This window comes from Pogona vitticeps, chromosome 3 (genome assembly GCF_051106095.1).
Source record: "Pogona vitticeps strain Pit_001003342236 chromosome 3, PviZW2.1, whole genome shotgun sequence".
Lineage (NCBI taxonomy): Eukaryota > Metazoa > Chordata > Lepidosauria > Squamata > Agamidae > Pogona > Pogona vitticeps.
Genome location: NC_135785.1, coordinates 159,856,001 through 159,875,850, shown reverse-complemented (window position 1 = coordinate 159,875,850; position 19,850 = coordinate 159,856,001). Strand labels below are relative to the sequence as shown.

At 40.9% G+C, this 19,850-nt stretch overlaps 1 protein-coding gene across 2 annotated transcripts in view; it reads right to left on the bottom strand.

The window, feature by feature from the left end:
* The window catches only part of CLYBL (citramalyl-CoA lyase), a 238,525-nt gene that overhangs the window by 181,873 nt on the left and 36,802 nt on the right, over nt 1-19,850 (bottom strand). The window contains exon 1 of one of the 2 annotated variants that reach the window (XM_072994652.2): nt 19,588-19,646. The exons of the other annotated variant lie outside the window; for it this stretch is intronic. The gene's annotated coding sequence lies outside the window, so the exon portion shown is untranslated. Of the gene's footprint in view, nt 1-19,587; nt 19,647-19,850 lie in introns of those variants that run through there. 2 annotated transcript variants of the gene reach the window in all.

Below are 19,850 nucleotides of genomic sequence, written 5' to 3'. Positions count from 1 at the left end.
CAACTATTGGCAAGAGAGTAGAGGTGTAATGGACAAATAACTAAATTATTTAATTAGTAGGGGGGAATTGTGTTCCTTTTTCCCTGTTTCCTGTCATATCAATGTCCTGGTCTACACATTAAATAGAATGGAAGGGAGATAAGCCTACAAAGTCCTGGCATGGAAGAATGTAAGATTGAATGTAAGATTTCAAAAGGCAGATGGGTGGGTGGGGTGTCAAAGTTTTGAATGCTCACTCTTGTTAAAAAAAACCCAAACCAAAAAATCCCAGGAACTTTTAAAACAGAAAGCTAGCAAAGTAGACTGCAATATACTAGGGTGTTGTTGTTTTTAACAACACCCTAGTATATAGGAGAGAGAATGGGCTCCCTGCATCCCATCACCACAGTCATTTCTCTCTCCACATCTCTCTCTCTTTAATTTAGAAATATGGCAGGTCTAAAGAGAATGGTTTTTGGTCCTTGGGCTTCCTCTTTTCTGATCCCTACTCTACAATCTGTTTGAGGGACACTGCAGATTGCATCCACATGGGTGGCTTCCTCATGCAGTGTCTGTAACTCAGAGCACTGCTACCAGGTGGATCTTCCATAGTCTATTGTCTCCATGGCAACACCACACATTGGCATTGAGACTCTCCATGCAATACAGAAGGCTCCTTATGGTAAAACAACACTACTTTGGAATTAGCAGACCTCAGCCTTGTAGGATCTATTTTATGTTTTACTAGATGTCTGAAGTCAACCAAAGGGAGCCAGGCACAAAAAAGTAATCTATACTCATTAAAGTAGAAGTGTACCTTCTGACCGACACACATTCAGTCCAAGAGTGTGCTTTTAGTACCAAAACTAAAATCATCATCTTGTTCAACACAAAAATCCCTGTCCTAATTTAAATTAGGAGGAGGGTTGAGGGTGTTCTTATATTTTAACTGCTGCAACTTTAAAACAGTTGTGCTCAGATACTGTACGTTTATTGATCTAATGGAAATCACCTAGAGATCTGACAGTAGATTCTGATCTACTTTCTGCCCATTCTGCCTATATCAAAACAACTGCCACTGCCACCAACAATAACAAACAGTAACCCACTCATATTTTCCTTGCTTGAGAAGCTACGCAGAAACCTCCTTCAGCAGCCTCCACATGGAACCTGTGGAGATAATCACTTAAATTAAAACAAATTAGAAATAAAAGCACACATCACTAAAAGCTGTTGCTTGTGTCAGCAGTCGTAATTTTTAGGGTTGTTTCAGTGGCAAATATACAACAGAAATATGTTAGTTTTTCAGGAGATTTTAATACAGCTTCAGAAAGTTTACAACAGAAGAAAAAAAAATAAGCTTCTAAATGATACAATAAAACAAGAGTCATTGCAGCATCAGAGTGACTCATTCAAATATGTGCATTTCTAAGGAAATGCCAATGAAGGCTTTAACCAAACAGAATTATTTATCAGGAGGAAAAAGCAACTGATTTCCACTTCTGATTAACAGCTAATAATTTAAAGGAGATAAAGAACCCCAGTTTGTTTAATATAAATAGACTTGCCGTGTGTCATTGTTAGGGGTCAATTTTCTGTAAGAAACTAATTTAAAAAGCAGCAATAATGGACATAAAATATAAAGCATTAAAAATAGAGAGGTTACTTACCTGTAACCATAGTTCTTCGAGTGGTACTCTGCGAATCCACACAAATGGAATAAACTGTGCCTGCGCAGGACTCTTCGGAATATTCTAGACCTCAAATAACTGACCAATAAAACATTTCCCCGTGGTGTGCATGCCCCGCCCACTCATGGTACCTCAGTTACGAACATCTGCCGTTGTCATAGCTCTAATAATTAGAAAGCTGTAGACAACCTGTGACAGGCAGCAGGGAGGTTGAGCGGGACGTGTGGATTCACAGAATACCACTCGAAGAACCATGGTTATAGGTAAGTAACCTCTCTTTCTTCTTCATGGTCTCTGTGAATGCACACGAATGGGTGACTAGCAAGCTCACTTACCAGAAGGAGGGCCATATGGGAAAACTGAAGTCAGCACAGCCCTTCCAAAACTTGCTTCCTTTTTCGCTCTGACATCCAGTCTGTAATGTGTAACAAAGGTTGACGGTGTAGACCAAGCAGCTGATCGACAAATGTCAGAGACTTCAATGTCACATAGCCAGGTAATAGAAGTAGCCACAGTTCTAGTGGAATGCGCCTTCAATACATCTGCCATCGCTTTAGCTTATAGGCTAAAGCGATGGCAGAAACTATCCATCTGGAAACTGTCTGAGAAGAGACCGGTTGACCTTTCCAAGGACCATGGAAGCAAACAAACAGTCTGGGAGATTTGTGGAAGTCCTTAGTTCTAGAAATATAAAAAGCCAAAGCCCGATAAACATCAAGGGAATGGAGCATGTGCCCAACATTGGAAGAAGAGTTAGGAAACAACATCGGGCGGATCAAACTCTGATTAACATGAAAACTCAAAATCACCTTAGGGAGGAATGAGACATCAAGATATAAGACGACCTTATTGGAGTGAAATTGTATATAAGGTGCATCAGCCCGCACTGCAGCCAACTCACTTGCCCTCCATGCAGACGTAATAGCCACCAGAAACAAAGTCTTTAGAGAAAGAAGTTTTAGAGGAGTAGAAGCCATAGGTTTGAATGGTGAGCATGTAGGAGCCCTCAAAACAGTCTGAAGAGACCATTGAGGAATTGGATGCCATACGAGTAGACGTTGTCTAGAGGGCCGGGGTAAAAATCAAATAAATAAATAAATAAATAAATAAATAAATAAATAAATAAATAAATAAATAAATAAATAAATAAATAAATAAATAAATAAATAAATACAGGTGGATGAATGTTATTCAAACCTTGAAGGAATCTCTTCACAGTCAAGTGTGAGAGTAAGCGGGAAGCATCTGAACCCAAAGGCTGATAAGAAACAATGGAGGAAATATAAACTTTAAGTGTAGAATGCACCAGTCCTAGATCAAACAAATAACATAAGAAGGCAAGAAAAGTACCTAACGAAGCTGGAACAGCCACAGAATGTCTGGACACAGCAAACTTGGTAAAAACAGACCACTTATAAGAATACAGCAATTTGATTGAAGGCTTCCTAGCCCTGCCCAGCACCCCCTTTATACTGGGAGAATCCGCCACACCATGAGATGGAGTGACTAAATGTTGGGGTAACAGACCTTGCCTCCATACCAAGTTAAGAGGAATGGTTGGTGAGGCAGTCTCAGGAAATTGGATGTGATGGTCTTAAGGGTGGTAAACCATGGTTGATGAGACCACCATGGAGCTACCAGGATGGCATCAGCTTGCAACTGGCAGGTCCTGAAAATTGTCCATTGAATAAATGGTATGGGAAGAAAAAGACAGAGAAAGACAGCATCCCATGTCACCATGAAGGCATCGCCCAAAGAACCGTTGCCTCTCCCTGCTCGAGAGCAAAACTTTTTGCACTTTACATTGATCTGAGTCACAAAGAAATCGATGACCGGTGTGCCCCGCCTACTGCAGATATGGGCAAACACAGAGTCATTGAGAACCCATTCATGTGTTTGAGTGGTCAGGCGGCTCAGGCGATCAGCCACATTGTTGTCCTCTCTTGACACATGGATGGCAATCAGAAATATGTGATAATTGTAGCACCACTCCCACAGGTGGATTACTAAGTACAGAAGGGACAAAGAGTGAGTGCCACCCTTCTTGTTTATATAATACAGAGTGGCCATGTTATCCGTAGCCACTTGCACTCTGTGACCAACCACTAGAGGATAGAAAGTACAAAAAGCCTTGATTACTGTCAACAATGTGTACCCCAACCTGTCATGCTGGCGTCTGTCGTGATCTGTACTGTCAGTTGAAGGGGCCTGAAGAGTTGACCAATTAGAAGATGTGGCACAAAAGTCCACCACGTCAGTTGACATGATAACTCTGGAGTCACATGTTTGGCAGGGTTGTCTAATAGCGGATTGAATTGAGACAGGTACCATGCCTGCAGGGAGCGCATCTTCAATCGAGTGTGAGGAAGAGCAGACATGGTGGAAGCCATAAAGCCTAAAAGATGTTGCATGTGATAAGCAGAAACCCAGGTGTATGGACAGAACAGACAAAGAGTATGATTCAATTTGTAAATCCTCTCAGAAGGGAGGAAGACCTGGCTCTGTTGGAGTCCAGAACCGTGCCAATGTAGTCCATGATCTGAGATGGCTGAAAATGGGACTTCGCAAAGTTGGCCTGAAGGCCTAGATCTGCCATAGTTCATAGAGTAAAACCTGTGTCCTCTTGTGACTTGGCGTAAGAGACAGTGACGATCAAGCAGTTGTCTATATATGGAAAGACCATGATATTGTTCAGACGCAGGTAGGCCACTACTGGAGCTAGACACTTTGTGAAGGTCCTTGGGTTGATGGCAAGCCCAAATGGAAGGGCACAGAACTGGTACACTTACTCCATGAAGATGAAGCAGAGATGTATGCGATGACGCTCATGGATGGAAATATGAAAGTAAGCATCCTGTTAGTCTATCACCACAAACCAATCGCCTGGAGAAAGAAGCGGAATTATAGACTCTAAGGCGACCATTTGGAAACGCTTGGACAACGGTAAGTATTAAGAATTGGTCGCAGTCCTCCATCATTTTTGGGAACTATAAAATATTGGGAATAGAAACCGTCCAGTGCTTCTTGAGAAGAAATGTATTGAATAGCACGCTTCTGGAGAAGAACTGAGACTTCTTTTTCTAGAGCAGGTGAGTAAGTTATGATCTTGAGGCGACCAACAGGAGGAAGATCTGAGAACTCTAACAGGTAACCAAAACATACGATGGCGAGTGCCCAAGAATCTTTGGTGATGATAGACCACTTGTTGAAAAAGGGGGCTAGCCGGGGGAAATGGGATAGATCGATAGACAGGTTCAGCAGAAGACAGTCAAAAGTATTATTTATTCTTCTTGGCAGAACAACAGAAAGTTTGTTGACACTGACCAGAAGCCTGTGCTCGGAAAGAGGTGGTAGCAGAGGAAGATGGAGGTGGATTCGATCTTTCTTCAGCAGGAGGTTTAGACGGGCGATTGGCTTGATGATAAGGTTGGTGATAAGATTGTTGTGAGGTAAAAAGTCTGTGCCACTGATAATGTTGCGTTCTGGGTTGCTGGACATAATAAGAGCAATCTGTCTTCCGGATCTTATGTAAATTGTTCATCACCTCATCCATTTTCTCTTTAAATAGTCCAACACCATCAAATGGAAGCTCTTCAATACAGGACCTAGCATCGTCATTGATGCCTGCTGAACGCAGCCAAGGCCTGAAAGCAATGGCCAATGTCATGGCCTTGGATGCTGCATCCGCTGTACGATGCGATGCCAAACTTTGTTGTTTAGCGTCGTCAATTCCAGGTGAGCGCTGAGAGCAACAGTCCTAGTTTCTTCAGGTGCAGCATGAACTACTGGCAGAACCTTGTTCCATAATTGCCTCTGATAGACGCCCATAACTGCCTGGTAGTTAGAAACTCTCATTACAAATGAAGCCAGAGGGTATAGGCAACGGGCCAGTACCTCTAGTTTGCAGCCTTTTCTATTGGGAGGGGTGACCTTAGAACGATTTCCCACCCTTGATTGATTGGACTGCACTATAATGGAATTCGGTGCAGGATGCTTATTGAGAAAGGTTGTGTCATTGCCATGTGTCCTATAATGGTTTTCAGCATGCCTGAAGAGATGTAGATCATTGATTCCAGAATTCTTTAATGAGGTTCAACATAGCTGGAATAAAAGCCAAACTCAAAGGGGGGGATTTATCTCGGTTAATATAATCAAAAACAAGATCCTACTTGGGAGGAAGAGGTTGGTCTATATCAAGTTCCAATGATTTGGCCATGCGTAGAAACCTGAGAATATGACGTAAAGTCTTCGGAGGGAGATGGGGGATGGATATCAGCGACATCCAAATCCAGTGTAGGTAAATTTGAGAGGGATTCCCTAAAAGCCACCAAAGGTGGGTCCTGCTCATGAGACCGCTCTGAACCCTCTATCAAGAGACAGAGGTGATGAAGGTGAAGAAGGATGAGATCTCAATATGGAGGCTGGGGCTTGGGAAATCGGTGTGGAGGTCTCCATGCCAGGTGGATAAGCGGTTTTAGAGGATGCAGCCGGGCGAGATGACTGAACGTGAGACACTTTCGGATGGGATACCGAGGGTGACGGTATCGATAGAGCCATAGAACGCTTTGCAGGATGTAATGATTGCGGATCCTGATGTGCTAAATGGCGCTTATTAATAGGCTTCAAGTCCATAGGGTTGAGTTGGAGATAAGCTCGATGCCGACGTCAAGGCGATGAAGGTGATAGAGATGAACCAGATGGGGAAGCATAGATATATTGTACCCTCTTGGGCCTGACATAATCATTGGTGTCGTAAAAGCGATCAAGATCATCCCCATGGTACCGACGCCGACTGCCACGCTGATCAATTTCCACATAAAGTGGTTCTTCATAGTCAGTGAAAGCATGCCACTGAGATGGACATGGAAGAACTATAACCTCCTGAAGTTGAGGGAGTTGTCGGCCTGGAGAAACATGCCGACGTTTTGCCAGATGCTTCCGCAGAGGGGATTGTTGTGATGATACCTCCAAGCTCGATAGGTGAATCACTGTTGCTCGCCCGATTGATGTGGGGATCTAATGGGCCGAGGCCGGGCTGGAGATTGCATCACTCTCAGAACGGTCATGACTCAGAGACAGGCTCAGAATCGATACCAAAGCCTATGACTGTGGATGTGGTACAAAGCCAACCCCTTCAGAAAGCAATTCGGGATCATGAAGCTCCTTGGAAGATTCCTTGAGTATCGGCGAGGACGGGGTCACTCAAACTGGAGGGAGTTCCTTCAGTTGAACAAACTTAGAAGGCTGTTTAGCCTTTTTATGCTTAACTACCTCCTTATTTTTCTTGGGATCTTTAACAGATGGCGACTTTGATGTCGATGCCGACCCCAATGTCGAAGACTTTTTTGACTTGGACACCTTTGAAGAAGCTCTCGAAGAAGGGGTAGCAGGTGTCGGCGAGGCAATGGAATAGGGATGAGGAGTGGGAGGAGCAAGAGTCACGGTAAGTTCCATGGTTGTCGAGCTTGACAGTGTTAACGACTTCTCCCAAAGATACGAGCGGAGTCACTGTAAGCGGAGCTTTGGGGCGGGCTTAGTTAATTTTTTACACTCTTGACAAGAGTTGGGCTGGTGTCCTTCCCCCAAACAGAACAAACAACGGTTGTGGCTGTCCATAAAAGGAATCTTGTTCGCACATGACGTACAGCGTTTGAACAGGCCTGAAGAGGCCATAAAATTTGGCAGGAACAGGGAAAGGTGGGTAGAAACGAAAAAAGAAAAAACTCACAGGAAACATTAACAATAGCAGTCCAGGACCAAAAACTGAGGAGTCAAACTGAGAAGATAAAGATCAAAGTATCAAGTCCAATTCCTTAATCCAAATCACAAATGGTAACTAGTAAGCCAAAAACTAGACACAATAACGGCAGCCAATGCAAAATGCAAAAATCAAAATCAGGTCAGTCAAGAAAACAGGCCGAGATAAAAACCAGAAAATTTAAATGAATCAAAAGCAGCTCTAGGCGTCGCAAAGGAGTCCTTTTTGCAGCGGCGGCAAAAAGGAACTGAGGTACCACGGGTGGGCAGGGCATGCGCACCACGGGGAAACATTTTACTGAACAGTTATTTAAGGTGTAGAATATTCCGAAGAGTCCTGCACAGGCGAAGTTTAATCCATTTGCATGCACTCACAGAGACCCCGAAGAAGAAACAGTAGTTTCTAATAGTAGCAAAGAATTGCAGGAATGGCATTAGAAGGCAAAAGCTGAGAATGAGCTCAAATTAGCAAGAAAAGCTGAAGGCGACCAAAAAAAGAGCATTCTTTAGGTACATGCGTAGCAAAAGACAGAAACAAGAAATACAGTGGTACCTCGCAAGACAACGACCCTGCTAAACAACGAATCCGCATAACAATGACTTTTTACGACTGCTATAGCGATTCACAAAACAGTCATTCCAATGGGGGATTTTTGATGGACATTGATTAGGTCCGTGCTTCATGAAGGGTTTGTTCGCAAGACGATTTTTTCCGCTGATCGCCGGCTTTGCAAAATGGCTGCCCTGTGTTTTCCGGACCCATGCTTTGCAGGGCAGCCATTTTTGCAGCTGATTGGTGCTCACAAAATGGCTTCCCTATGGGCGATCTTCGTTGGACAACGAGGTATTTTCCCCATTGGAATGCATTAAACCGGGTTTCATTGCATTCCAATGGGGAAAGGGTTTTCGCATGACGACGATTTCACTAAACAACAATTTCAATGGGACGGATTATCGTCGTCATGCAGGGCACCACTGTAGTGTCTCATCTACTCAATGGGGATGGAAAATTATAACAACAACAAAAAAGAAGTGCTCAATTTCTACTTTAGCTCTGTCTTTTACCAAAGGACAAGTCTATGACCCATCTCGCAAATGTGAAATACAAGTGGAGGGAACAGGATTGCAGCTTGAGACTGATAAACAAATAATCAAGGAATACCTTTTTATTCTGAACAAGTTTATATCTCCAGGACCTGATGAATTGAATCCAAGAGTATTGAAGGAACTGGCTGAAGAAGTCTCAGAACCACTGTCTATTATTTTATTGAATTTATGGAGGATAGGTGAAGTGCCAGATGACAGGAGGTGTGCTAATGTTGTTTCCATCTTCAAAAAGGACAAAAAGGAGGAACCGGGGAAGTAGACAACAGTCAGCCTGATGTCAATCCCAGGGAAAATTTTGTAACAGATTATAAAGCGATCACTCTGCAAGGGCCTTGAAAAAAATGCAGTAATAATTAAAAGCCAACACAGATTTGCCAGGAACAAATCCTGCCAGATTATTCTTATAGCATTTTTTGATCAGGTGTCCTCCCTGGTAGACAGTGGGAATGCTACAGACATAATATATCTTGTCTTCAGCAAAGCGGTCCATGATATTCTGATTAGCAAAAAAAACTAGGTGTGGTCTGGCTAGAACAAGTGTCAGGTGGATACACAGCTGTTTACAGAATCATCAGTGCTTATCAGTGCCTCCTTCTCAAAATGGGAGGAGGTAGCAAGTGGGGAACTACAAGGCTCAATCCTGTGCCCAGTGCTCTTAATTTTTATTTATTAATGACTTGGATGAGGGGTGCAGTTTGCAAATGACACAAAATTAAGTAGAATAGGTAATACCCTGGAAGACAGAAAGAAAATTCAAAAAGATCTTGATAGGCTCAAGGGGCTGAAAACAACAGAATGAAATTTAACAGGGATAAATGCAAAGTTTTACACCTGGAGGGGGGAACAGCTACAAGACAGGGGATACTGGCTCAGTAATATTACAAAACAGAATGATCTGTCATGTCAAGTTTAAAAGCCACTTCATGGATTGCTGCCTTGTCATGGTGACGGGGCTTGAGTAATTCAGAGAAGCTATGGGCTATTTAACTTATATGCAGAATACATCATGCAAGAGGATGGACTGGATGAATCCCAAACTGGAATTAAGATTGCTGGAAACGTGAGAAGACAGTTCCCAAGTATTTAAATGTTTTAACTTGCTCTATATGCTGGCCCTCAATAACCCATTCTTTAACTTTACTATTCCTAGAGAAAACCATTATTTTGGTTTTCTCAAAGTTAATTGTTAATAGGTTGTTCCTGCAGTAACCTATAAATACACGTAGAATTCGTTTAACACCAACTTCTGATAGTGACATGATAACTGAGTCATCTGCGTATAGTAGTAAGGGCACATTGATTTTACCTAATTTCGGGGGATGAATTTCAGGTGCTGTGCAGCTTTTAGGGAGGTCATTTAGGTACAAATTAAATAATGTGGGCACCAGAATACAACCTTGGCAAACCCCTCTCTCTACCTGGATGAGGTTTGATAGATTCCCATCGACTCCACATCTTACCCTAATTGTGGTCTGTTTGTAGAGGCTTCTGATAAGATATAATAGCCTCTTATCAATCGAGGAAGAGTAGAGTTTTCCCCATAATTTTCCTCCGGGTATTGAGTCGAAGGCAGACTTTAAATCTATAAAAGCTGCAACCAAGCCATTCCCATGACAGCCCATATAGTTCTTTGCAAGGTGATTCAGTAGTATACAGTGATCAAAAGTGGAGCGGTTCTTCCTAAAACCAGCCTGTTCATTCCCCAAGATATCCTCCCCCTCAATCCATATGATTACTTTATTACTGAGGTGTCTAGCATAAAGCTTGCCCACAATTGACAGAAGGCTAATTAGTCTATAATTTGAGGGTTCGTCTTTATTCCCCTTCTTATAGATTGGTATCACTATTACCTCTAATCAGGAGTATGGAATGTGCTCATTTTCTATGACCGTATAATAATAAACTTCAACTTCAAGACTGCTGGAAGAAATATCAACAACCTCAGATATGCAGATGATACCACTCTGATGGCAGAAAGTGAGGGCGAATTAAAGAACCTCTTAATGAGGGTGAAAGAGGAGAGTGTAAAAATGGCCTGAAGCACAATATCAAAAAATCCTAAGACCATGGCCACTGGTCCCATCACCTCCTGGCAAATAGAAGGGGATGATATGGAAGCAGTGATAGAGTTTACTTTCTTGGACTCCATGATCATGCAGATGGTGACAGCAGCCACGAAATTAAAAGATACCTGCTTTTTGGGAGGAAAGCGATGACAAACTTAGACAGCATCTTAAAAAGCAGAGACATCACGTTGCCGACAAAGGTCCACATAGTCAAAGCTATAATTTTTCCAGTAGTGATGTATGGAAGTGAGAGCTGGACCATAAAGAAGGCTGATCGCTGAAGAATTGATGCTTTTGAACTGTGATGCTGGAGAGTCCCCTGGACTGCAAAGAGAACAAACCTATCCATTCTAAAGGAAATCAACCCTGAGTGCTCACTGGAAGGACAGATCCTGAAGCTGAGGCTCCAATACTTTGGCCATCTCATTAGAGAAGAAGACTCCCTGGAAAAGACTCTGATGCTGGGAAAGTATGAAGGCAAGAGGAGAAGGGGACGACAGAGGACAAGATGGATGGACAGTGTCATCAAAGCTACCAACATGAATTTGACCGAACTCCGTGAGGCAGTGGAAGACAGGAGGGCCTGGTGTGCTCTGTCTGGTCCATGGGGTCACAGAGTCGGTCACAACAACTAAAAATCAACAAGTTTAAAAAATTAAATATTACGTTTTCTGTAGCAATCTAATAGATATTTATGTCAGGAATGCCAGCCAGACAAAGGATCTAATAAGCATTTATATCTCAGTTAAGAAGATAAATTACTACTAAGGTTTTATGTCAATAGTGCCACCAATCTTCCCAGAATGGACGAAACACCAGTCTGCCCAGAATTATTAAAACCTCTGGGCAAAATGGTAGTTTTCCTGTACAAGATTGCCTGGAAACAGTATTGATCTGCACAGCTTTTTGTGCAAAAGAACAAACAAAAAAACAAACACAGAAAGTTGAAAAGAACATTAGGGGTTTCATTTTTTGTGGGAAGCCTGGGAATCTTGCTGTTTCAAGGGAAGACTCAGTAAGATTTGGCACAATAAGATTTGGAAAATCTGTGATAATAAGACACCTTTCAAGTACTCTTCACATCCCTATTTGGAAGCATGGGGAAAGGACATGGAATTCACTCCTGATTTCCAAGCTGTTATCTAGCCCAAGACTTGGAGAGAAATGGCACAAAGGAATGAGAAGATGTGATTTATTCTTTGCAATATTGGACTGGCTTTCTGGTGCAGAAAAATGAGCCACAATGAAATGGAATAGCTTAAAAAAAGGATGTGAAACCACAGATACTAAATATTAAATACTAGTGCATTCTGCTTCCTTCTCACACCAGAACCCAAGAGTAAGATAATTTTTTTTAGAAAAAAATGTTCACCAAGTGTTTCATTTTCTAGTTGAGCTGAGACCACAGTTGTTCTAGTACAGTTTATGAAGTTGAAACCACACCAGGAAAGCTTAAGTTAGGTGAAGCGTTTTCCCCCCTCCGGGGGGGGGGGAGTTCATTTTCCCAGCCTTTTTCTCACACAGCTTCAAGCTCTTGGGGGGTGCATGCTGGTACGTCACTGTACCAACAGACAGAACTAGATCAGTAATTAATGACTAAGAATTGCTCAGTGTGTTTGGATATAAAATTTTAAAAGTAGGGTTGTTTAAAAAAAAAACCAACAGATTTAAGCACCATCTGGGTTTTCTGGTCACAGTGGCAAAAATTCCAAAGAAAGGCTTAACAGTGCATGGTCTGAGAATCCCATCTGTTTTCTCTGAAAATGAATCAATCAGATATATTTGCCATTTTTGTATAATATAGGAAGAAGATTAGCTTCTCATTGACAGAGTCCCAGAAATTTACTCTGAATTTTTACAAACTTATTTTTTAAAAAAAAAAAATCATGGTATTTTTAAAATCATTGATAAAGGAGGTAGATGTTACAAGACACATGTAGCTGCTGCCAACCTGACTCCTCCTTTCTTTCTTTTTAACAATGTCTAGTATAATAAAACATAGTGGTTGTTTCTATTCTTCCATCTCTAATCATTGGCTAGTACAGGTGGATAAAACATATCAGTACACAAATGTCATCAGTGGGCTAGACGTTAGCAAAGAAAGAGAAGGATGCAGCATGTGTTATCATTTTACTAGACATTAGTACTAAAGAAACAGAATGGAATAGATATCGAGCAGTGCTAAAGAAAGAGATAAGCCCATACTGTACTGGGGTTGGTTTAAAAAAAAGAAAGAAAAGAAAATTACTATTTTTGTTTACATTTCAAAAATAATAGAGAAGATCCCCTATATTTTTGATGATGATGCTACGTCAAAGATTTAACAAGACAATCAAGGCCACTAAAGTAGCTCTACATTTCTAAATAAGTAGCTGGAATACGGACACATTCATATTCCTTACTGAAAGTCGAATCTTCGTCGTTCTCTTTTTGCAAGACCTGGTGCGAATTTGTGTCTTTTTAAGTAAAAACTCATGTTGAGGATCCCAACACTGACTGCATGCTGTTTTGAATAAAAAGGACTCTTAAGTGGGACAAGAGAAGAACACGAATGACTATAATATATACAAAAGGCGAATATCAGTATAGCTTGACTAATAATTGGGAAATCATAACAATTACATTTCTTCTGCTAGAAAAAAATATGAATGACTTTATTATCTAAAAACAAAGACTATTCCAGTCTTTTCATCATCTTGATCTGCGTGTCTGTTTAAATCTGTATGTCTAAGATATCTTGCGGCAGTGGTTGTTGAAATATAGGGCTAGAATTCTGTTTACTTACAGGATCACAAAAGCAATCAAATAAATGTCCCCTCCTTGAGCAGGTTCTTCTTCACATGACTGGCCGCGCACTGTGAAATCAGGGCACGATTACCACATGAAGGACAACTGGCTGAAAGGGGGGAACCACTGCACAGTTGCACTTATGCAAATGATTTTTGTTAATAGGATTTTGGCTTACACATATACTTATCTAACATACTTATTTCAGGTTTCTTCACGCTTATAGGTGCAACGCTTGTAAACTTGCTAGAGTGGTAGGCAGCAGCCAAAGAAATGATCAGGTACACAACATACTAACGTTATTTCTTGATATTATTAATCCTCTGCTTTCCAAATATAAAAAACCCAAAAGATGATATAAAAATCATACAAACATACAGCAACATTAAAGATCAGAAAAACAATAATCACACCAAACAACCATACAACACTTTCTGGAAAATATTAACTTGGACTAGCACTGCCTACACTGACCAACAGCGGTTCTCCTCAATTTCAAAGGAGAATCCTTCCCAGTCCCACCTGGATTTATCCGTGATTGAACCTGACAACTTTATCGTGCAAATTGCACCCTTTACCTTTGAATACAATCCCATTTTAAAACATGATAAAGTTCTCAAAAGTATCGGATAGAAGGATTTATTACAGCTCAGGTTTTTTTAGAACATTAGGTTTCTTCTGCAGACTGAAGTATTTTTGGTTGACTTATATATTACCCCATAGTGCTAAAGCACTCTCTGGGTGCTTTACAATATTATTATGCAAACAAAAACTCACCCCAGCCCCATTGAGCTGGGTTCTCATTTTACTAACCTCAAAAGGATAGAAGGCTGAGTTAACCTTGAGCCAGCTATCTAAACCTGTCAGGACCAAACTCAAGGTTGTGAGCAGAGGCTTGACTGCAGTAGTGCAGTTTAACCACTGTGCCATGGGCCTCATGTATAAAATAAAATGGAAGTTAATTCTACACTTGAAAGTTGTAAATGGTACTATTCATGACACTTAAAACTTCTATAATGGGACAGCGATGAAAAAAGTTGTATCTACAAAGGTCGTGGTGGCGCTGCAGGCTAAACCGCAGAAGCCTGTGCTGCAGGGTCAGAAGACCAAGCAGTCATAAGATCGAATCCACGCGACAGAGTGAGCGTCCGTCGCTTGTCCCAGCTCCTGCCAACCTAGCGGTTCGAAAGCATGTAAAAATGTGAGTAGATAAATAGGTAACAGCGTTCTGTGTCTAAGTCGCACTGGCCATGTGACCACGGAAGACTGTCTTCGGACAAAACGCTGGCTCTATGGGTTGGAAAAAGAGATGAGCACCACCCCCTAGAGTCGAACACGACTGGACAAAAAATTGTCAAGGGGAACCTTTACCTTTACCTACAAAGGTCATTTAAAACCATTGGCCAGAATAGTATCTGGAAAACAATTTATGGAGAAGGGTAATCATGCAAGCAGTTCTGCCTATTGGCAGGGTGTCTGGCATGAAGCCAATCATACACTGGTGATAAAATTGGTTATGTGACCTGTCATGTGACTGATCAAAAGGAATAAACTGTTTATGCACTTACATTTCTGTACATGGCTTCTTTTAACAAGGTTTTGGTTATTATGTTAGATTTAAAAGCAAACTACTAATAGCTGGGTCAACAAATATTTTTTTTAAAAAAAAATTTATTGGTAATATTATTTCAAGAGTTAATAAATTAATAAATTCATTTCTGAGATATTATACCTGAACTTACATCTTTCTCAAGTCATCATAATGCGTCATCAGGTCAATTCTGACTTATGGCAACCCATTTAAGGGTACAATAATTAATAAAATCCGTTTTTTCCTGAAATTTCTTGGCAGAATTATCATCCCACAACATCTAATAGCCAAAACGCTATCCATAAACTAACAGGATAACGCATTTTGCTTCATTGCTTGGTTGATGCCCTCACTGGAATTCACCATTATTGTATGCAATAAAATAAAACCCACTGAGGCGTTGACCACCAAATCCTTACTGGCACCAGAGCTTCAGAAAGCCCCTCCCAGTAGTTTAATGCACATGTGAAATAACAAAATCCTGTAGGGACCCCACAGGCCAATAGCCTGGGTGTCAACGAGGAGTCTCCCAGCACCATCATCTTGTCTCTCCAGCAAGTGTCTTCCAGAGAAGCAGCTCAGAGCCACATACCATGGTTAACAGTAGTGGAAGCCATGGAAAGTTCCAACAGAGGCATGGTTTATAACACAGTATAGATGATCCACTAAAGCAGCCAAACCTGTCTCTGTCCCTTAAGCACCTTGAAGCCAGACTGAAATTCATCTTGACAATCTATCAACCACATCCTCTACTGCTTTGCCCAAGAATGTAATATTGGAGACCAGCCAGTGATTATCCAGAGTGTTGGGGTTCAGGGGCATTTTTTTTTCAGTGAAGGTCTTAGTACTGCTTCTTTCAGACAGGCTGTCATGCTGTAGAGCAGCACCCACCACCTCCCTCACTGAAAGAACCCAGGTGGGCAGAGCTGAATGAGGCTGAACTCTCCCACACACTCTTCAGCTGTTTCTGTAATACAAGCCAGGTAGTTGGGCTCATCCAAGATAAAAGTCCTACATGACAGTTGTTTTCCCATTCACTTATGTCGCTTTCAGTCTCAGCATTTTCAACCCAGAAGGCCCATTGCCAAGATAACCAAACTGCTTGAATTGGAAGTTATTTGGGGATGACCACCAGCATCCTTTTCTCTCTCCCTCCCATGACAGTGTACATGTCCTTGTGCTCTTTGAGGTTCCCACAGCTACTCTCTGCTGCCCCTCCCTACCTTCCCTTGCATGGTAATTCTTATATCCACCAGCAAACAGCAAGCCAGGCTATAAAAAGTTCTGTCAATAAACAAAACCAGGTAGGCAACTGAGCAAAGAAAGTTTGTCCCATTCCTCCTCCCCTCACTTGGACAAGAAGACTCGTCCTCACCCCTGTGTAAGCTCTCTGCAAAGCACAATCTCACAAACAGATTTATAATACAGTGCAGAGAGGTGTGATTAGTGATTGGATTTTTATTTTTATTTTTTCGGACTCCCACTCCAAGATTCACCCAGACTTGCCCAGGCAGAATTCTGGGGGAAGAAGCTCAAAACTCCTGCCTCCAGAGGAGTTTTCGATACTGTACCTGCATTGCTGTCTGAAATGGGAACTACCTCGGTGAGCCAAAGGAATCACAAAGCTCCTAGCAAGTCACAAAGCTTCATTTGTGGGATAATTCTGTAGCAGACTTTCTCTATTGAGAATGGACATCAAGACTACTATTTCCATGAAGCTTTGAGATTCCCAGGAATCTTTGTATCTCCCAGAGATCTTTAGAGCAGTTTCCTTGTTTGTCGAAGGAGAAACAGGGACTGCAATGGAAATGCAGAAAACTCCTCTGTACATATCTGTTTCTGGGCTCTCACTCCCAGAATTCTGGCTGAAAGATTCTAGGTGAGTTCAAGGGGTAGGAGTCCAAAAAATTAAAAATATCTTGAAGCCCCATTTCTACTTACAACTGTTGTGGAAACAAGGTGGATGGGAGTGTGACTTCTAATACAGGTCCAGTAGTTTACAGCATTCAGATGGGTTCTTTTTAACACTCATTTAATCTGACTTTTTAAAAAAAAAGCTGGAAAATTCTAGGGTATGTCCTGCCACTACCTGAATGCCAGGATGTCTAAAGTTGGTAGTAGAGTTAATAGTGTGCTTACAGTTAGATATCAAAGGGTTAACTTTTGATTCAAATCTATACATCTAGTTTATGAACCTATTCAGAGTTCCAACATATTCCTGCCCATATTCTAATTCCAGTGGTGTCCTCATCAAATGGGGGTAAGGTGAGTGAGATATTTAAGGAGAGGTTTTAACAGTTGCACTCCCCCAATGAGTCTGCATGGCCAAGTGGGGATTTGAACCCTGTCCTCCAGAGTCCTGGTCCGTCACTCTATCCACTACACCACACATCACAATACACTACATTAGCAGAGACAAAAACGTACCTCACTGGCAGCAAGCAATACATTTGCTCAGACCTGTTTTGTTCCAACTGGTAATTTGTTTGTTTTAAATAATCTGTATGTGGCAAGAAACTTGGGCACACCATTTGGAAATTTTCAGGCAATGGTGTTGTACAATACCTACTTGGTAGATTTAACCACATACAGATTCTACAACAAAAGATTACTTTGGGGGACTAAAATGTCCCATCTTGGCACATGACAGTAAAAGTAGTTGAAAGTATCTCTTGAGAAACTGGAAAGCAAAAGGTTGGTTTTAAAACTGTAATGCAATGAGAAGTAACTACTCTTAGGGGTTTGGAATATTAACCAATTACTGGTGATGCGCTTGCACAATTCTCTTGAGAGTGATTAATGACTACAGTACCACACAACACAGAAGATTTGAACTTACAAAATGAGTTACTCACACAACAACCTAAAATAGCAATTAAGGATGAAAGATCCTGAGATAGTGCACCCCAAGCCATTTAATATCCAAAGTATTCTGACATTCCACTTTTGACACAAAGCAAATCAACATTCTACAAAGCAATTCTAAAAATGAGATCAGCCCAAACTATTTGAAAATAGACTTTGAAACACCACCAAATTTGGCACAGTTGTAGCAGACAGTCTGCTTTTGCTATGTGTCAAATTTGGGGAGGTTTGTGCAAAGGTTTTTCAACCAGCAACCCTAAACATCCCCAGATTTAAAAATAGCTCACACAAATGAAAAAGACTAATCTTGCTTATGTTGAATGGCTGGTCCCACCTGCTTGCAGGGTGGGGTTGGAAAGAATCCAGGCTACAGGAACTGAAATACTGATCCTCAAAAAAGGCCTTTCAAAAGGAAAAACAGCCACTTTGTTGTTAAGACTGAGCACATATGTAAAGCTGCCTTAGGAGCAAGAGTGTTTCAAAGTAGATACGCTGTTGCAGCTTTGTGGGCCAAGGAGAGAGATGTTTGGAGGGCAATGAAGGTTACAGAAATAGGTTCTCTTTGCAACCATCCTGACTGCTGCTGTTGGTGTTGTCAATATTCAGGCTGCCCTTTGCCATGTAAAGCTTAGAATACTTTTTCCTGCTGGAAATGCAAGCATGAGATTGTGCAGCAATACTGGTCCATTTCCAGGCTTTTTGAACCATGGACACAGAAGTACAATATCTCACATTCATAAAACAAAGGATGGTGGCTTTTAAAAAAAGAATTGAATTGATGTATGATCTTCTTTCCATAACTGCTTCATCATGCATAAATATAATGAACTGCTATGATATGACCAAAATGTGTTTTTGACACGATCCTGTAACATTTCAGAATTTACTGAAAGAAACAGTTTAATAAGAAGACATTAGAGTTTACAAAGCAATGAGATTTGTTTATCTCTGACAACATATTTCATCAGTTATGAAGTCCTAGTCAAGTTTCTTTGCATTTGAGAGCTTTTAAAGTTTGGAGAAAGGAAAAGCATTCTTCCATATGCTACACAGCTTTATTGACAACTAGAAACTGCTTTTCGATTCCTGAATGAAAACTGCTGTAGGAATCATTATTTATAACTTATATAGTTATTTAAAGCCTTTCACTCCATAAGAAATCAGGCCACATAATACTAATTTTTAAAAATATAAATGCAGATTTATTGTTTTGGAAAATATATTTACAAGTGCTTTACAAATTTAGTATTTTAACATGATTGCAAATCTGCAATTGCCAATGTAGTTGTTATGTGTCATCAAGTCAGAACCATCAGTTGTTATAGTGCCCCTAGTACAGCTTTCAAGGTACCTGGGATATTTAAGGAGTAGTTTACCAGTTCCATACCCCAGTGAGTTTCTTTGGCTGAGTGGAGATTTGAACTCAGTCCTCCTGAGTCCTAGTCCATCACTATCCATTACACCACACTGGGTGTTAATTATAAAATTTTGGGAGCTGTAGTTGAAAAAAAAATATACCTTTTCCCAATTCTGAGATAAGCACAAAAGCCAGTTACAGATGCTGTGTGTGCCTGTTCTCTGCACTCAGTTCTATATTGCCAATATAGCTGAAACAAAATTAAAATATTATTTTATTTGGAAAAGTAGTATTTTTCTATTAGTCAAAAAATATTGACTATGTATGTGTAGTGTAAGAAATACATGTACAAAGATTTCCTCCCTTACCCATGCCCAAATATGATACCTTCAGATGCTGGAGTAGAAGCCCTTCAAGGCTCAATCCAATGGTAAGTGATTTTCTATTTCAGTGCAGGAGCTGTGCAAAAATGCAGTGGATTGTACCTTTTAAGAACCTGTTATATGCAAAAAGGAAAAAGAAAGAAAGAAACACTATTCTTCTCAAATCACATTCTATGTTCTAATCAATGCTCTTTGTCCTGCTATATACCAAACGCCATTTCTAAAATTATGAAGATTAATATAAATTTAAATGAAAACACATCTTAA